The sequence below is a fragment of the Typha latifolia genome, chromosome 12, assembly GCF_019914945.1.
Source record: "Typha latifolia isolate L0001 chromosome 12, TyphaL0001v2, whole genome shotgun sequence".
NCBI classification, from domain to species: Eukaryota; Viridiplantae; Streptophyta; class Magnoliopsida; order Poales; family Typhaceae; genus Typha; species Typha latifolia.
Window position 1 is genome coordinate 3,961,616 of NC_133097.1, and position 21,009 is coordinate 3,982,624.

General features: G+C 34.1%; 1 pseudogene; it reads left to right on the forward strand.

Moving 5' to 3' along the window:
* Nucleotides 1-16,624: 16,624 nt before the first annotated feature.
* On the forward strand, nt 16,625-20,377 carry LOC140798868 (laccase-22-like; annotated as a pseudogene).
* Nucleotides 20,378-21,009: the final 632 nt, after the last annotated feature.

A 21,009-nucleotide genomic window follows, 5' to 3' on the forward strand; every position in this document is an offset into this window, starting at 1 on the left:
CCTAGAGTTTGGGCATTACAATGCTTTTATATGTACCCAAGATAGAGTCAAATCCAAGTCATATCCGTAGCCACAAAAGTCCAAAAATTGCATGTTACGCAGGTGCGTTCGAACGCGGCTCGGGTGCGTTCAAACGGCATGACTTGTTCTTAGGTGCATTCGAATGGGCCCAAGTGCGTTCGAACGCGGTGGCTTGAATTTCACAGGTTGCGTTTGAATGCTTGAAGACACTCCTTTGTATGTGTGAACACGCTGTCAACATAGCAGGGGTGCGTTCGAACGGCCCTTCAATGCGTTCGAATGCGCGCAGAAACAACACTCTCTGACTGTGTGAACGCTTGTGCTCGCATCCAAACATGCGCAAAAACAACACTCTCTATCTGTGCGAAAGCCTGTGCTTGCATTCGAACGCGCGCAAACATAACACTCTATCTGTGCGAACGCGGTGTGAATGTGAAAACTTTTCTCTTTTAATCTCGCAATTCTTCAATCCAAATACTTTTTAGACTTGTATAAATGCTCATGTATAAAAGCACTTAGAATATTTTTTACACAATTGCCAACACTAAAAACCTAACTGCTAAGATTAAAATATAAACAATAATAAAAGAAATGGCTAACTTAATATATCTCTTGACATTCAATAATACCAAATGAACAATGATCACTCCTATTACAGGAGTAGAGTCGTAGCGGATCAGATCTACATGCAAATTATCCAATTTATTTGATGCGAATTGTGCCAAATTAGTTCGCATGATGAGGATATTGGGTTCGATAGATTGAGTCTAGTTATCTTATTTATTCTACTTATGTAGTTTAGTTAGAATCTGTTAGGTTTTTATTTGTTGGCAATTGTGTACAAAATATTCTAAGTATATTTTTTCATGTATATGAGCTTTACACAAGTCTAGAATATCTCTGGTTTGAAGAATTGCAAGTTATTGGAGAAAAGCCGTCGAGTTCACACCGCGTTCACAAACGCGTTCGAACGCGGATATTGCGTTCACACAGACAGAGAGCCGCGTTCACAAACGCGTTCGAACGCGGTGCGTTCACAAATGGGTTCGAACGCGAAATCTGCGTTCACACAGACAAAGAGCCGCGTTCACAAACGCGTTCGAACGCGGTGCGTTAACAAACGCATTCGAACGCGGTGTGTTCACAAACGAGTTCGAACGCGAAATCTACGTTCACAAAAACAGAGAGCCGCGTTCATAAACGCGTTCGAACGCGGTGCTTTCACAAACGAGTTCGAACGCAAAATCTGCGTTCACACAGACAAAGAGCCGCGTTCACAAACGCGTTCGAACGAGAAATCTGCGTTCACACAGACAGAGAGCCACGTTCACAAATGTGTTCGAATGTGGGTACTGCGTTCACACAGACCGAGAGCTGCGTTCACAAACGCGTTCGAACGCAACCTGAAGAATTCAAGCTGTCGCGTTCGAACGCACTCGAGCCCGTTCGAACGCACCAATAAAGTTTAAGAATATTGTACTTTCGTGAGTACGGATAAGACTCGGATTTGGCTCTATCTTGAAGATCGTGAGTACGGATAAGATTTGGATTTGGCTCTATCTTGAAGATCGTGAGTACGGATAAGATTTAGATTTGGCTCTATCTTGAAGATCGTAAGTATGGATAAGATTTGGATTTGGCTCTATCTTGTACTTTCGTGAGTACTGATAAGATTATGATTTGGCTCTATCTTGGAGATGATATATAAGGATTATGAAACCCTATCTCTAGGGTGGTTGAAGAAGCATTATTGAAGGAGACTTCTTGAGTCTACATCGGTTCTTCAACTAATATGGTTCCGCTCATCTACAAAAGTTAATCTTTCGTCTTAAGGGCTATCTAGACGAAAGATCAATCTCGAGGGTTACTGAGATTGGACTTCAAAAACGAGAAGCGGTGAATCGTGGGTTCTAGCGAGCAAGACTGAGAGGAACAAAGTCGTTTGGATCGACGGGTTGTTTTGAGAGTCAGTCTTGTAACTGCTACTATTCTAGTGATTGGTTTTGATCCGAGTTTGGATCCGTGGTTTTTTTCCCGTTTGGGTTTTTCCACGTTAAAATCTTGGCGTTCATCTCTGCTTTCGTTCTTAATATTTCTACGGACTTTTACTTAAGCGAACGAGTGATATCATTGCCTAGTATTTAGATACATACTTGTGTCTAAGGGTTTTTTCAATTGGTATCAGAGCAGGTTCTCTCACCTTTGAGAGAGATCAGATAGGCATGGATTTTCATAGAGATGGACCATCATCTATTAGACCTCCTATCCTAGATGGATCAAATTATGGATATTGGAAAGCTAGGATGAGAGCTTACTTGAAGTCTATAGATGAACGAGTATGGTTTGTCGTTGTGAACGGTTGGAGTCCACCAATGTACATGGTGGATGATAAACTTGCTGATAAACCAATAGAGTCATGGGATAGGTCAGACTATGAAAAAGTTGGATGGAATAGCAAGGCAATAAATGCAATTTTTAGTTGTGTTTCCTCGGAAGAATTTAGAAGAATTTCTACTTGTGAGATAGCAAAAGAAGCCTGGACGATCTTAGAAACAACTCATGAAGGAACTATGGCTGTAAAACTTTCAAAACTTCAGAGGTTGACTACTAGTTTTGAAATTCTGCGTATGGAGGAGAATGAGACATTTGATGAGTTCTATGCAAAGCTGAGTGATATAGTCAACTCCAGTTTCAACCTAGGAGAGAAAATTCCTGAAAATAGAATTGTCCGTAAGATCCTTAGGTCTCTTCCAGAAAGGTTTCAGGCAAAAGTTACAGCCATTGAGGAAAGTAAGGATATCGATTCTATGAAAGTTGAACAATTGGTAGGAAATTTACAAACATTTGAGTCCAGTCTTTCAAAACCAAGGAAGTCCAAAGGGATGGCCCTATCCACAGTTGAACAAAATTTAGAGGAGTCTGATGATGAAGGTGATTTAGATGTTGAGATGTTGACCAAGTTTGTCAAAAAGTTCAATAAATTCTTTCGGAAGCCAAACAAGTTGAATGCTGAAAAACTTGATAAAAGCAAAGCCTTTGTGAAAAAGAAGAATATTGTGAGTTCAAATACGGTGGTACCAACAACAATGTCAAACAGAAAAATAAGAATTCTCGAGAATAAAGTTCAATGTTTTGAATGTTCTGGTTTTGGACACATCGCACAAGAATGCCCTAATCGCCTTAAGAAGAAAGGTAAAGCTATGAAAGTTACTTGGGATGACTCAGATGAATCTGATGATGATTCTGGAAAAGACGAAGAAAACTTTGTAGCTTTTGCCTCCTCTCTACTTAATATTGATTCCGTTATTGATACTGATAGTACAGATGATCAGGATATGTTACCAGCTGAAAAAGATGAATCTGAAATTCAAAAGGCATATAATGACCTATACCTGGAGTCGTTTAAACTCAAGAAAAGTAATCTTAGACTACATCAACGACTCAAGGTAATTGAACCAGAAAGAATTAAATTTGAGGAGAAGTATAAATTGGAGCTTGAACGTGTCAAAGACCTTTCTGAACAACTTGACAATGCGAAAAATAAAATGAAGGCTGATGAAATTGAACTAGAGCGATTGAATAAGGAAGTGACATGTCTAAAAGGTATACAAAAGGAGGAATACCTGAAGCCAACAACCGCATTTACAAAGCAATCCTGGATGAACCCTTCTAAACAGAACTTGAATATACAAGCTGGTGAATCTTCGACGGTACCAAAGGCAAACTCTAGTCACACTCCTCGACAAAAGGTGAGTAGAAAAAGATTTGTTCCGACATGCTATCATTGCGGCATTTTAGGGCATATTCGACCTCATTGCAAACTTTTGCAAAAACCTAAAAGTGCTTTTATTTATGGGATGAAAACAAAGGCCATATGGGTCAAGAAAGGTGATTTGTTTACAAAACCTTTGGATTTACAGAGATTTGAGTATCTTCGTACTTCTTTAGGAATTTGTGCTTTGGATTGATTTTCTTTTTGTTTTGGTTTGCATGTTTCATTTTTATGAGTTTTTTCGTTTCTTTTTAGGTTTTATTTTACTCTGAAATTTTCTTTGCTTTTAGTTTCAGATTTGTCGAGAGTTTTTGCTAAAAAAAAAAAAAAAATGATGCACTCCTAGATTCAATAATATACTCTTGACATAAAAATATGATTTTTCTCTTGATTATGAGTTATTATAGTCAATTTTGTCATCTTGTAGTATATTGTTTCAATTTTGATTTTGTCACTCCCTCGACTTCTATAATAATAAAAAGTTTAATGCACTCATAACGTATGTGTATTATTGTGTGAGCATAATATCATGAATATTTTTTTTAAATAGCTCACTATTAACTTTGATTTGCACAGTTTGACCTCATGCTTAGTCATAAAAAATATGTTCATAAAAGATCAATGAAAAGGGCTACAATGAGTTAGTGTGAAAGCCGTCTTGTTTCGAGTCCAGTTTGACTCAGTACATTATATGCAAATTCAAAAAAAAAATATGTGAATTTCTTCTTGCACTTTGTTTGATTTGTATTACAAGAAAAGGGCTACCTACTCATGTGTGAAAGTCATCATTGCACCTATATTGGTTTATGTATAAAAAATTATACAGGAAAATTCCTGTTATGTTATGGAGAATGTCGAAAAGTGCAAAATTTCAATACTAAGTCGGTTTGACTACTGTGTTGCATCATTGTTTATATAGAAAAGTTTGTTTAAAAAGATTGGTTCATGTTATCTATGCTCATCTTGCATATGCATATCGTTATGATCAATCAAGATTAATTTAATTTTGAGTGATGCATTAGAATTGATTATAATATGCTCTTGATGATTTGATTGATCTGTGTATGACTTTTTTATTTGATTGTCATATTCTATGTCTTGAATCTATTTTGAATTTTCTAGAAGTGCATCTCCAAAACGATTTTTGATTTGTTTTAGTTTAAATTTTAAAAAAAAATCCAAATCCTCAAGATCTTCATCTTTTTCATCAAAATTTTCACTTCAAACCCTTTTAAAGTCTTTTGGCCGAAACTTCAAGATTTTCTTCACTTTTTGCGAGGTATGATCATTCATCAATTTTCTTATTTTTTTTAATTAAGTCTCTTGATCTTGATTGATTTCGTGCGGTTTCGAGTTTTAATTATGTTAAAGTTAATATCTTGATGTTTCTTTTGCGATTGAATGTGATATCTTAGCGTTTTCAAGTGAAAGATGGGTTTCAATTAGGGTCTTCATGGTTTCTTCATCGTTAGTTCCCTCCGAGTTCCTAGTCTTTGGCATTTGTGTCAAAAAGGGAGAGACTGTCTAGTGTGTCGTGTGTGGTGCGAGTTTAAAGTTTTAGAGTTTACGTGTGTAGGGGGAGCATGGTAATAGGGGGAGTTTATTAGAGTCTTTCTGTCTTTCTAAACTTTGTTTGGAGAAATTGTGAAATTGTAGGGGGAGCATGGCAATAGGGGAGTTTATTAGAGTTCTTTCTGTCTTTCTAAACTTTGCTTGGAGAAATTGTGAACTTTGTCTATTTAAGTACTTTTGATCTTATGCTCCATTGATAACTTGTGGTTGGATTGTTTATTCATTTCAAGTTATTTTCACTTGATCTTGGATTGGTATATGTTTATTTGCAGGGATTGATGTGCAAAATATTCTAGTCTTGTTGATTGCTCATTTGAAGTCTGTGTAATATCTTGTAACCTAGGTGTTTTATCACAAATTGCCAAAGGGGGAGATTGTTAGGTTTTTATTTGTTGGCAATTGTGTACAAAATATTCTAAGTATATTTTTTTCATGTATATGAGCTTTACACAAGTCTAGAATATCTCTGGTTTGAAGAATTACAAGATTATTGGAGAAAAGCCGTCGAGTTCACACCGCGTTCACAAACGCGTTCGAACGCGGTGCGTTCACAAACGAGTTCGAACGCGAAATCTGCGTTCACACAGACAGAGAGTCGCGTTCACAAACGCGTTCAAACGCGGTGCGTTCACAAACGAGTTCGAACGCGAAATCTGCGTTCACACAGACAGAGAGTCGCGTTCACAAACGCGTTCGAACGCGGTGCGTTCACAAACGAGTTCGAACGCAAAATCTGCGTTCACAAAGACAGAGAGCCGCGTTCACAAACGCGTTCGAACGCGGTGCGTTCACAAACGAGTTCGAACGCGAAATCTGCGTTCACACAGACATAGAGCCACGTTCACAAACGCGTTCGAACGAGAAATCTGCGTTCACACAGACAGAGAGCCGCGTTCACAAATGTGTTCGAATGCGGGTACTGCGTTCACACAGACCGAGAGCTGCGTTCACAAACGCGTTCGAATGCAACCTGAAGAATTCAAGCTGTCGCGTTCGAACGCACTCGAGCCCGTTCGAACGCACCAACAAAGTTTAAGAATATTGTACTTTCGTGAGTACGGATAAGACTCGGATTTGGCTCTATCTTGAAGATCGTGAGTACGGATAAGATTTGGATTTGGCTCTATCTTGAAGATCGTGAGTACGGATAAGATTTAGATTTGGCTCTATCTTGAAGATCGTAAGTATGGATAAGATTTGGATTTGGCTCTATCTTGTACTTTCGTGAGTACGGATAAGATTATGATTTGGCTCTATCTTGGAGATGATATATAAGGATTATGAAATCCTATCTCTAGGGTGGTTGAAGAAGCATTATTGAAGGAGACTTCTTGAGGCTACATCGGTTCTTCAACTAATATGGTTCCGCTCATCTACAAAAGTTAATCTTTCATCTTAAGGGCTATCTAGACAAAAGATCAATCTCGAGGGTTACTGAGATTGGACTTCAATCACGAGAAGCGGTGAATCGTGGGTTCTAGCGAGCAAGACTGAGAGGAACAAAGTCGTTTGGATCGACGGGTTGTTTTGAGAGTCAGTCTGGTAACTGCTACTATTCTAGTGATTGGTTTTGATCCGAGTTTGGATCCGTGGTTTTTTTTCCGTTTGGGTATTTCCACGTTAAAATCTTGGCGTTCATCTCTGCTTTCGTTCTTAATATTTCTACAGACTTTTACTTAAGCGAACGAGTGATATCATTGCCTAGTATTTAGATACATACTTGTGTCTAAGGGTTTTTTCAGAATCTAAGTAGGTTAGAGTTTATTTAATTAGTTAAGTTTGTTAACTTCTACGCAGTTTCAGAAAAATATTCTGTAGATATATATTAGTTGACCGAATATTATGAGACCACTTGGAGGAGATTGAAGACTTCCTGATCTATAACTTTAATTTTCATGGTTTCTTCAGATTAAGAATCCATCTATGGGATAATGAAAAAATATTCTGAGAAGGATAAGGAATGTTGATTTAGCTAAGTCATGTTTATCTTTAGGTCATATTTATCTTTAATATAAACCCTTAAGGCAAGCCTAGTTAAGTCATGTAAGCCACTAAGGCAAGTTTAATTAAGTTATGTAAGCTTCTAAGGCAAGTTCAATTAAGTCATGTAAGCCTCTAGTTCGAGTCGTATAAGCCTTTAGGGCTAAATCCGAGTAAGACTTATTGTACCCGACCTCTATATATAGAGGGGTTGAGTTTTATTCATCCAAGCATCCAAAAATTGATAATTAATTGGATTTAATTATTTTCTTATTCTCGCATTTATCATTTCTATCATCTTTATTTTCCTAAAAGTATATCTAAGTTAGAAACTCAAATTCTACCTTTAACCCATAGCCACTATCACCTCTAGTAGCCACCTATAAGGCCATCCACCACCGCAACGTCAGATATTTACTATTTTACCCCGTTCTAACCTTGCTCCACTATTTTTATTATATCTTTTCATCTAGTTATCTGATTAACGTGAAATCAGAGCCATTAGAACCTATCTCATGAGGCTACAACTTTCTAAATTTTTATAATTTTCCTACGTCCGAATCAATACAGGTCTGGTCTGTAACATTTTTCAAAATGAAAAATAATAAATAAATATAACCGGCTAAACTTGACTCGACTCAACCTAACTAACTCAACACCAATGCTTGGATCATAACATATACCTATTGTGGAAAATTTTACCAAGCAAGAAATGTTAATCTATCATCTTTGTAGCAGCGTCTCCAATTGACCTTACGAAATAGCTATTTCAATATAAGCTTTCTAAATTTTAATTTTGCACAAAATATGAATAGGATAACAAAATATTGATAAAAATGGCAATAACTTAGTATTGATACAATACCAACTAATAGGGGTGGCAATCAAGTAATTCGAGTCGAGTCAGATTCAGGTCGGGTCAACTTTACCTTAAAATGAACACAACCAGATAGACACGAACATGACTCGTCTAACCCGTTTAATAAACGAGTTGTGTTAACACGACATGGTAACTCATTTAATAAACGAGTCGTGTTAACACGACATGATAACCTATTTAGCATGACACGAATAACAAAGTAATGTTAACCATATATAAAATTTTAATATTTATTGATTTATCTTATATAAGTGATATATTATATAAACAAAATATCTTATTTTCAATTCAAAACTCATATAACATAAAAATAATAATTCTAATAATTTGCCATAACACATCCATACAACAAATTTTAAAGTTTAGAACAAAATTCTAACTCTTAAGCCCAAATCTAAAAACAAAGTTTAGAACAAAGCTTAGAACAAAGCTTAGAACAAATCCTTACAACAAATTTTAGTTTCAACTCTCAAATTTAATAATCCCATAACAATTAGAATAAAATTTATAATTTATAATTCACTACAAATTAAAAATAGTTTAAAATAAACAAACAACAATATTAAAACCCTCCATTTTATTATCCAAAGATTATGACCCTGTCAAAAGAAACAAAAGATAACGTAAATAACTTAGATAGAAGATAAAGAGAAAGACAAAGTTTAGATTTCCATACCAAACATCAACATTAAATATATAAAATATAGATAGTGAGAAATCATTGCAAATCAATGCAGCGAAACAAATAATTAAACAGATCAATGCAGTAAAACAAGTAATTAAAAACAGTGAACAATAATTAAATAGATGTGCCGCTGCAACCCTTGATTTGACATCAGTTGGAGAGAGCACGTTGAGTTATTCTAAGGTTAGCTGCACTTCAAATTTAACAATAAAAAACTTTTAAAGGTTGTACCAACATGATCGATATCAAAGGTGTGCGTAAGAGACATCTGCTGGTGGATAAATTGTTGCTTAACTAGGGCTCGTCAGGCGGATAAAGTGTTGCTTAAGCATTCAACCATAAATACGATTCATAACAAATCCATACAACTCAATCACTAGCATTAAGTAAATAAATCTAAGTTCTAATTTTAACTCTAAGTTCCAACTTTCATATCTAATAATTCCATAACAACTACAACAAGTCTATCATAGTTCTAAGTTCACAGCTCAACCACCAACATCTAACATTAAATTCATACCATTATAAACTATAAATAGAAAAGAAATAATATTGAGCACTCAGTTTTTCTGTCTAAGGATCAATACCCGGTCAAAAAGAAAGAAAAAATAAATAACTAAGATAGGAAAGATAGAGAGAAAGAAAAAGCTTAGGTTCTCATACCAACTTTCAAATGAATAAATTAAAGCTCTGATAATTAAATAGAGACAGATATCATATGACATTAATAAAAGCTATTAACCCCTCTGTTCCTATTTGAAATAAATAAGAGGGCATAGATTTCCTAGCCACTCTAAATAAGCACAATAGTTATGTAAAGAGGTGAATAATAGAGGTCAAGACGTTTAAACAGACACATAATAAGACATTTCAAAAAAAAAAAAAATTTATTTGACTAAGGGAAACTAACAGCCCATGGTAAACAACAATAGGTTTTTTGAAAAATGTATCTCTTACAGCCGGATTATAGATGTCAATCTCTTGATGACCGCAATTAAGGTCACCAGTTAGAGTTTCAGGTTTAAACAGAATGAAAGAATTACATCTATTCGGCACCACTCTAGCAGGAAAAGCAGCTGCAGCAGAACTGTTGAAGGAAGAATAGTACTTGATCTGTCAATTGTCATATAAAAGTGAACAAATAGGGAACAGAATGGTCTTTCAATAATGCTTACCTTAAAGAAGTCAAAATTAATAAGCTTATTTTCATGTGACTGCTAAGAGATGATTCCATTCCTTAATCCTGCTACTCTGAAAGCACATGGGATGCGAGAATTAGATTAGGAGATGGTGTGTGAGTTAGGTTCGAACTTATGTTTAGAGTATATATATATATATATATATATATATATAAACAAATAGGGAACAGAATGGTCTTTCAATAATGCTTACCTTAAAGAAGTCAAAATTAAAATGTGACTGCTAAGAGATGATTCCATTCCTTAATCCTGCTACTCTGAAAGCACATGGGATGCGAGAATTAGATTAGGAGATGGTGTGTGAGTTAGGTTTGAACTTATGTTTAGAGTATATATATATATATATATATATATTATTGGGTTGGTGGGTTGGTCAAAACAGGTCAGTAGTATAAACTCGAACATGATCCGATTATAATCCAAATCTGTTTAAACTAAATCCAAACCCGATTATGAGCCGGGTTATTGTGTTATATTATTAAGTCGGATCAATTTTTGGCACCCTTACTAACGAGGCATGATTTATATTTAAGACGATTTTGAGATAAAATTGGAAGTTATTCTAAAATTAGAAATTGTTGGAAAGAAGGCTGAGTAAGAGAATTTGTTGAAACTTGATGCAAGGAGTCTCTATTGACCGCCTACAAGTTGGACCAAGAGCAACTTCTGATCTTGTTGATTTTCCAAAGAGAATACCAAGAACTAAGACATCAAAGTTTTGTTAATTCAAATGAATATCAAGAACAACACAAAACAAAACTTTAGTAATTTTTTTCAATCTCTAATCATCCTAGATTATAATCTTTCAACAATATAATTTTGCCAAAATAGCAAAACAAGGAAAATATCGAAGATAAAGCTAATCCTAGAGGTCCAAAATCTAAAAGAATCATCCCAACTTGAGATCTTTATAAACAGTTATTATGTAAATAAAATCTTTTTTAAAATAAAAAATTGGTGAAAAACTCAATTCTTCAAGTTTTACTCAGAGAGGCATCTTCACCCAAAATTAGATATCTTGCCCAATTCAATGACGTCATCCTAGGATCCTTTGATTCAGCCTAGACGATGATGTCCGATCATCATTGAGAAAAACTAAAATTTACGTGAATACATGTATATACTATGATACCTATTGAAAAACAAAAGAGAAGCCCTAAGAGATAGTGATCTATCACATGCTATCAATAATAATATACGGAAATTAAAGCATGAAAAAGACAATCGCAAACACAAAATTTATATGGAGAAACTATAAATCGGGTAAAAACCTACTAATCCAAAATCGAATCAAAACCAATCACTAAAACTTGTAGCTATTAATAAGAAGTTTATAAATCACCCCCTGATTCTCACAACTCAATCTATACCAATTTGCTCGCTAGACCTCACAATGCATTGCTTCTCGTGACCCTTGAGGTTAATCCTTCCGTCTTAATGACTCTTGAAATATAGTTCTTTACAATTTGATGTAGATGCATTGAGATGAGAATAATTCAGCATGTTTTATCTAAAGCAGAAAACTGTTCTCCAATCTAATATGGTAATTCTCCTACGATTAGATTAAAACCCTTTATATATTTTCTAAAAATAAGATAAATATCTTTTAGAGATAAATAAATATCTTTTAGAGATAAGATAAATATATGTTCAAAGATTCTCTATGGATTCTTTTAGAGATAAAATAAATACTTCTTAGAGATAAAGTCTAATCTATGTCAAATCAGGTCTCACATAACTCTAGAAATTATAAATTACGTAGGTGCACTCGAACGCAGCCCGAGTGTGTTTAAACACAGTGACTTGAAGTGTGAATGCATTGTGAACAATCAAATATTAACCTCTATATGTATGAACATCATTTGTATGTGTGAACGCTTGTAAGGTGCATTCAAACGGCCAAACACAAGCTCTCTGTATGTGCGAACATGGTGTGGATGGCTATAGGATGCGATTGAACGGGCCCAAAGTGCGTTTGAACGCCCTATTCAAATGGCAAACTAAACAGTTGAATGTAAAGTGCCTATTTCTATGCCTTTAGGTAAAATTTTATACTTCATCAACCATCATGACACCATTTAAGCACTTCAATAATGATTCTAAAATTATTTCGAATACTTTGACTTCAAAATTAATTTTTCACTTCAGATATTTTATAATTTGTGCATATACTCATACATAAAATCTAGACACATTACATAAATAAAAATTATATTTTGAAACACAATTTGCCAATTACATTAGTACAAATAAAGTCAAACAATCTCTCCCTTTGGCAATTTGTGACAAAATATTATTTCTTAAAATACAAAATGTCTACTCACAATAATGTATACATCATAATAAAGCATCACAAGTTTGCTTCAACATTCATACCAAGTGAAATGCATGTAAGATAATTAAAATAAATTGAATAATCAATAACAAACCAAACTGAAATAACTAACTCCATTATATTTCACTCTCCCCATTTTTGTAAATTGACAAAGAATGAAATCACACTCATGCTCCCCTCAAAATCATAATCTATTTCACATTATTTTTTAACTAGTAAATTTCAAAAATGCACAAAAATATTATAACTCTCAAATCCAATTTTCAAGTATTCAAAATAAAAAATGATTCACAAATCAAAAGATTTAACATTTGAGTTCACATATTATATTCAAGTATTTTTTGGTTGATGCATTCAAGAATTTAAATTGACTTATGAAAGAAGTCAGACTCATTATAAAGTCAGAAAAAATAGATGCACAAATATTTACATTAGCATATTATAAACTAAGCGGTTTGATCACTCAAAATTATCGAAAGAAAATATCTAATTATAGTGTCTTGATAATTCTCTCTAGTAAAGCATGAAAATATAAGGCAATTCTAAGACATCAAACATCAAAATAAGACACTAAACTGAAGTCAAATCAAACTTAGTTAACATTCTCCTATTTTAATTCAAGAACATTTTAATTTACTTTCATTTTTTTTTGTTTTTCGCTCTAATTTTTTTATATCAAATAACTATTTTGGTGCAATGATGATTTTCACACACGAATTAGGTAGCCCTTTTCTTACAATGCACCATATTAAAAATATAGATAACTCATGACTGATATAGAGGTGCACGGGCTCAAATTGGACACTTTTAAGATGACTTTCACATTAATCACATGGTAGTCCTTTTCATTGATCTTTTAATAAGGAAAAATATTAGAAGGGTAAAACTAAATCAAAAAGTCAAATAGTCAATGTTAACCTAATAAGTAAGATATCTAAAAAACATTGCATGAGATCATGTTCATATAAAGATTGAACCACAATAACTACAATGGATGTGCATAGAAGATTATAAAAAATATCAAAGAGTAAATAATACACTTAGAGATAATATATAAAATATTAACATAAGTGACTATAACTTCAACAATAGCTCTATAATAAGACGTCTTTATATCACAAGAGTCACTTATTCAATAAATGCATCAAAGTTTTTTTAATTTTCTTATTTTTTTCGTTTTTAAATAAGCCAACTATAATCCAACATAAAAATGAAAATGAGAAAACGTAAACCTAAAAAAAATCCTAAAATGCACAAATTATCAACCAATCCAAAAAGATATAACTAAAAATCATATATACACCAAGCACATAACTAGAAAATATAAATAAGCAACTAAACTTCCTCTAGCTAGCATATCTCACTAAGAGATCAATAACACCACCCCGAAGGGGTGCCAAAATGTCTTCTTTCCTAACCCAAACTTGTCTAGTTTCTACTCATAATAAAAAGCATGTTTAAGTCTTTGCACAAATTTACAATGTGGCTAATGTGTCCTTTAACTTTACAATGATCTATTTCTAAATTCTACCCTTAGATATATTTCTAAATGTCTTAGCATTCATATTATATTTCTTATTGTGTTTCTTAACATTTGTCTTATAATCAATATAAGAAATATTAATATAATGACAAGATGATTAAACAAAAGAAGGAGAAGAAAAACTACTACATTGCACTTTTGGAGAAGAGGTATTTGATCATTTACTAGCATATCCTAGCCCTTCTTTCTCCTTTCTATTCCTTTGTGATCCAAGGAGCTGATTCAAACTTTTGAGCCCTATAGTAAATTTATCAAATGAGCTCTTAACTTTTTCTAATTTAATTTTAAGAAACTTAACCTTTTCAGATAAGCTTTTTCTCAAAGAAACTTATGCAAATCGACCTCCAAAAATTTAATTTTATCATATAATGAAGAATTTTCAAAAATTAAAGAGTTTCAATTTATGAGTGTTATCCAATTTTTCTTGAAGCTTTAAATTTTCTTCTCTGAGATGCTCCATATATTTCAACATGTCCACATGATGCTTCACCATCTTGGCTTTTTCTTCTTTCATCACTTTGAGTTATCCTGCAAATTTCAGATTAATCTTTTTTGCTCCTGTAGAATTCTTTGCATAATTCATGGTAGGCTCTTTGTAATTTAGAATCAATTTCAGAATCTATCACATCTGAATCCTAATTCCTCTACCCTTAAAAATTTATTAGAAAGTTCAGCATATAACAAAAAAGTAGTGAAAGCAATATAATTTTCTTTTTCAAATTTCGAGTCATTATCATCAGAATCATTAGTATCATCCCAAGTGTCCTACAAAGCCTTGCCCTTTTTCTTAAGGCGATTTAGGCATTCATGAGCGATATGCCCATAATCTTAGCATTCATAACATTGAATTACTCCCCATTAATATTTGCTTCTAGGTCTTCTGTTTTCACATTTAGAGTTTTTAAAAAAATCCTTAATCATTTTCATAAAGAGCCTCAACAATTCAACATCAATATAATTATCCTCATCTGACTTTAGAAAAGCATACATCTTATCTTTCCAAGAATTTTTTAATCTATCTAACACAGAAAGTTTATCAATACCTACTCTGATGCCAATCAAAAAAAAATTAAAACTTACATGAATACATAGATATACTAAGATACCTATTAAAACATGTAAGAAATGCCTACGAGATAGCAATCTATCACACGCTATCGATAATAATATTCGGAAACTAAAGCATGAAAAAGACAATTGCAAACACAAAATTTCTTACGTGGAAAACTCCAAACCGGGTAAAAAACTATGGATCCAAACTCGGATCAAAATCAATCACTAAAACTTGTAGCAATTAACAAGAAGCTTATAAATCACCTGACAATTCTAAGGACTCAATCTGTACTGATCTTGCTCGCTAGATCTCACGATGCACTGCTTTTCGTGATAGGTTTCCAAACCTTAGTTACTCTCAAGGTTGATTCTTCTGTCTCAATAACCCTCGAAATGTAGTTCTTCGAGATCTGATGTAGATACATTGAGATGAGAACGATTCAGCATGTTTCGTCTAAAGTAGAAAATGATTATCCAATCTTATACTTAACCGCAATTATCCTAGGGTTAGATTATATCCCTTTATATATATTTATTAGAGATAAGATAAGTATCTCTTAAAGATCAGATAAATATATTTTCAAAGATTCTCTACGGATTCTCTTAGAGATAATATAAATACCGCTTAAAAATAAAGTTTAATCTAAGTGAAATTAGGTCTCATATATCTCCAAAAATTATAAATTACTTAGGTGCATTCGAACACGGCCCAAGTGTGTTCGAATACGATGACTTGAAGTGTGAACGCATTATGAATGGACAAATATAAACCTCTGTATGTGTGAACGTCATCTCTGTATATGTGAACACCTATTGAGTGCATTCGAATGACCAAAACAAGCTCTTTATATATGTGAACATAGTGTGAACGGTTGTAGAATGTATTCGAATAAGCCCAGAGTGCGTTTCAATGCTTTGCTCAAACGGCAGACTAAATAATTAAATGGAGAGTGCCTATTCTTGTGTCTTTGGATAAAATTTCATACTTTTTCAACCATTATAATATCGTTTAAACACTTCAATAATAATTCTAAATTTTTTTTGAATATTTTGCTTCAAAATTAATCTTTCACTTTAGATATTTCATAACTTGTGCATATTCTCGTACATAAATCTAGACACATTACAAAAATAAAAATTATATTTTAAAACATAATTTGCTAATTACATTAGTACAAATAAAATCTAATATTCATGAAATTTTTTAGGATGCGTGCTGTATCTATCTAAACTATGTGAGACAGATGAAGGAAATTGCCATGGGAACTATCCAAATTCCAAACAAAACTTTGCAAATTTGTAAAGTAGCCCCTGAGGAGATTTTGAATTAAGTTGCATATTTTGCCAGGTCGTTACTAGAAGCAAGTCGTTTAATGATAATTTATTATGCTGATACATGCCATTGTAGCTGCTAAGCGTATGTGAACTTTATGTAGAATCCAAGTCATGGAGTTGTAGTTTGTGAACGTTCTACCAAAACCTTGCGGATCAAGGCTCCCCTACCTAAACTTTAAAACGACTTAGCAGCTACATTCCATTCTCTTTATAAGGAACAATTCATTGTCCACTCACTAACTCGTCCAGACAAAGTTTGTCTCATCACAAAGAGAGAGAGAGAGAGAGAGAGAGAGAGAGAGAGAGAGAGAGAGAGAGAGAGAGAGAGAGAGAGAGAGAGAGAGAGAGAGAGAGAGAGATGGAATCATGGATTCGTGCATTCTTGCTGGTTGCTTGCATTCTTCCGGTGCTTGTTGATGCGACGACTCGGCATTATAAATTCAATGTAAGTATCTCACTTTAATGCAAGCATAAAAAAGAGAGGAAATTTACTAAAAACACCCTATGCTGCTTTTAATGTCTAGAAAATATACTAGTCAACTTTGACCTAGCAGCTGGTAGAACATAGAATATTTCATTTCTTAAAATACATTCATTTGATTTTAAAAATTAGTTCTCATTTTATTTATACTCAAGGATATTAAGGTCATTTTGCTTTGTACTTGATTTAACTTATTTATATAGTAACTAGTCGTTACTAAATGTTTATTTCTTGATCAATTTTCTTCCATGTAGGTGGTAATGAGTAATATAACTCGTCTCTGCTCTACCAAGCCAATCGTTACTGTTAACGGTCAGTTCCCCGGGCCCACCTTATATGCTAGGGAAGGCGACAATGTGCTTGTGAAAGTTGTCAATCATGTGAAATACAATGTTACAATCCACTGGTAAATATTCTCCAAACTCCATTAATGTGGCAGACTCCTTGCAAGTCTTTCTAAGAATATAGAGTAGTAATACGTAGTGTTCCCTAGAATTGATAAGTTTTTCTTTTTAACACACAGGCATGGAGTGAGGCAGCTTAGAACGGGCTGGGCCGATGGGCCGGCCTACATCACCCAGTGCCCAATTCAACCAGGCCAGAATTATGTGTATAATTTTACTATCAAAGGGCAAAGGGGAACACTTTTTTGGCATGCTCACATACTATGGCTAAGGGCAACTGTTCATGGTGCTATTGTGATCCTACCTAAACCTGACGTTCCTTATCCCTTTCCTGCACCCCATAAAGAGGAAGTAGTAATCTTAGGTGCGTGATTAGGATAATTGTGTTGTTAATTAGATAAATTTTAGTTGTAATTTTTATAATTACTTTTGTTGTTATTATTAAAATGTAGGTGAATGGTGGAAATCGGACACTGAGGCTGTCATCAATCAAGCCATGAGGGTTGGTCTACCACCAAATGTTTCTGATGCTCATACCATCAATGGACATCCAGGCTCTATGCCCAATTGTGCAACTTCACAAGGTAATTAACATTTTCTTTATTGTTATTCGACACTATATTTAATGCCTTAAAAACACCCTAAATCAGTTCTCTTTAGTGAACCTGCAAAATATAACCTTAATATATAGTGTAAGTGTTTTAAGGTTACTCAAATAATGGCTGTTTTACTTTTTTAATTTCAAAGGTTAATATAACATTCTTTATTTTGAGTGTTTTTGAGGCATTAGAAATAAAATAAAGGAGTGTTAATTAAATATTAATATAATAGAGTGTTAATGATAATATAGAGAGAAGTAGGTCGTTTCAATAAATTTCTCTAAGTGATATGAACTCCAAATTAGATGCATAGCTTAATTGACATGGTACTACTTCACAGATGGACTCAAATTACAAGTCGACAGTGGCAAAACATACCTGCTACGTATCATTAACGCTGCAGTCAATGAGGAGCTCTTTTTCAAAATCGCCGGCCATAGACTAACCGTCGTCGAAGTCGACGCAGTTTACACGAAACCTTTCAAGACCGACGCTATCCTCGTTGCACCGGGCCAAACGACGAACGTCCTCCTCACCGCCGACCAAAGAGCTGGTCGGTACCTCGCCACCGCCTCTCCTTTCATGGACTCCCCATCACCGTCGACAATAAAACTGCTATGGCAATCGTTCACTACACCAACACTCTCTCCACCTCTGCTCTCATCACAGCTAATCCGCCGGCTCAGAATGCAACTCCGGTAATATTAATTCAACAATTACAAAAAGACTCAAGAGAAAAGAAAATTTTATTTAGCCTAGGGGCACTGCCATAGTAAGCTTTTTTATAGAAAAAATATATATTTCAATATGATAAGATGTTAATAATAACAAGAGTAAAATATATGGTGTTCTTCCTTAATATTTTATTTAGCCTCTAACACTCATCTAATACTCTTTAACAGGTAGCATCCAGCTTCGTGGACTCCCTCCGAAGCCTGAACTCAAGAACTTATCCGGCCAGGGTACCCCTACAAATCGACCAATCCCTCCTCTTCACCGTCGGCATCGGCGTCAACCCTTGCCCCACCTGCACCAACGGCAGCCGGATTGTCGCCGACATCAACAACGTGAGCTTCGTCATGCCGACGACGGCGATACTCCAGGCGCACTACTTTAACGTCAGCGGGGTGTTCACCGACGACTTTCCGGCGAACCCCCCCGTGGCGTTCAACTACACCGGCGGAGGGCCGAAGAACCTGCAGACGATGACCGGAACTCGGGTTTATCGACTGCCGTATAATTCGACGGTGCAATTAGTGCTGCAGGATACGGGGATCATTGCACCGGAGAATCATCCTATCCATTTGCATGGGTATAACTTCTTTGCGGTAGGGAGAGGACTTGGGAATTATAATCCTAAGAGTTCTCCTTCTAAGTTTAATCTCGTAGATCCGGTAGAGAGGAACACCATTGGAGTTCCATCGGGAGGATGGACTGCTATAAGATTCAGAGCGGATAATCCCGGTATGTACAGTTACATTTTAACTATTTGCAATTCACACCCTATTTGGTTTGGAGGTATTTTAAGCAATTTACGGGAGTCGACTAATAAATATCTATATAGCCAGGTAGAATGATAATAAATATAAAATATAATGTATTTTTCCTGCTAAAATTCTAAATTCTTATCTATGTATAGATACTCTTCCAAGCCCATGGATTTTACGTGGATGGCCTTTATGTTATCTTTCAGAAATTATATAAAACTTATTGTTATAAAATAGGTGAAAAGAGATAAGTACCCTTAAACTGAAAGAAACGTATAGAAACGTATGTAAACAAAACGAAGGGTATTTATACATATTTATAGTGAACTTGATTAAATCTTAGTAATTAATTATGTTTGAGGTGTATTCATAGAAGAAACAATGGTTTTTTACTTTTTGAGGGGGGATATAGATAAAAAAGCCAAGTATTTTTAAGGATTTAAATGCAAATCAGAGATAAAAGGGTATATTTAATTTGAAATCATATAAGATGATCAGGAGATTTCTTCGAAGCTTATTAAGTTATCATCGTGTCCAAGAATTAACTCAAAGTTTATATCAAACGAGATATATATAAATAATCTAGTACGTATAAAGATTATATAATTGCCTGTTGGATTTGATGTAGGCGTTTGGTTCATGCATTGCCATTTGGAGGTGCACACAACTTGGGGATTAAAGATGGCGTTTCTGGTGGACAATGGAAAGGGTGCCAATGAGTCACTACTACCACCTCCCAAAGATCTACCAACCTGTTAATCTTACTCTTTATTGAACATGGACGAGAAGAGCTAGCAAATGGCCATAAATTTACAGGACTTGTCAAGCGACTTAAATCTTACTCTTTTTTCTCCTTAAAGATTGAATTGTACGTTTAATTCAATGCCCAAACTAATCTTTGAGTGCCCCAAACTAATTTTGAGTTCTCAAAGATGAAGTAAACATGTTTTGTAAAAGTGTGCGAGAAACACGTGTAGTGTAAGGTGAATTATGTAAAAGCATTCATTTTTTATAGATAAACTAAATCTAAATCTTCTGAGTTGTGATTATTTATATTCTTTTTAGTTTATAACAAGATCTGTAATATAGGTGTTAAATTATCTTTTAATATGATGCTTCAGGGTAATATCATTACTAAATTTTATTGGATATTGATGCATTACAACTCATTAAATAATATTGAATATAAAAAGGATATAATTGAGAAATTTATAGATACTATTTCTGTAAACAATAGATATATTGATGGAATTTATAGATACATATTTATAATTATAATTATTCACAAATATTCTATAGTCACAATATGCAAATGACTAGATGCGGATTATGGCACCTATAGAAATTATGGTGAAAATTATAATTGATAGAGTCAAAAGAGGAAAGCACCATCATAAAGAGGCTAAAAAATGGAAAGAATATAGGAAAGCCATAATTGTCCAACTATAACTATCATGCTAAGACGACTAATGTCTTAAGAAAACTAGAGGAATTAAGCCCCGCATACTGATTTATTGTAATTAAATTATATTTGGAACAATTTGAATTTTGGAGTATGTGGAATACTGAAAATTTCTTTTGACATACAACATTAGAATGTTTAAAATGTAGATCAATATATATTTGTTTGTGTACAACAAAAGAGTATTTCGTCATACAACCT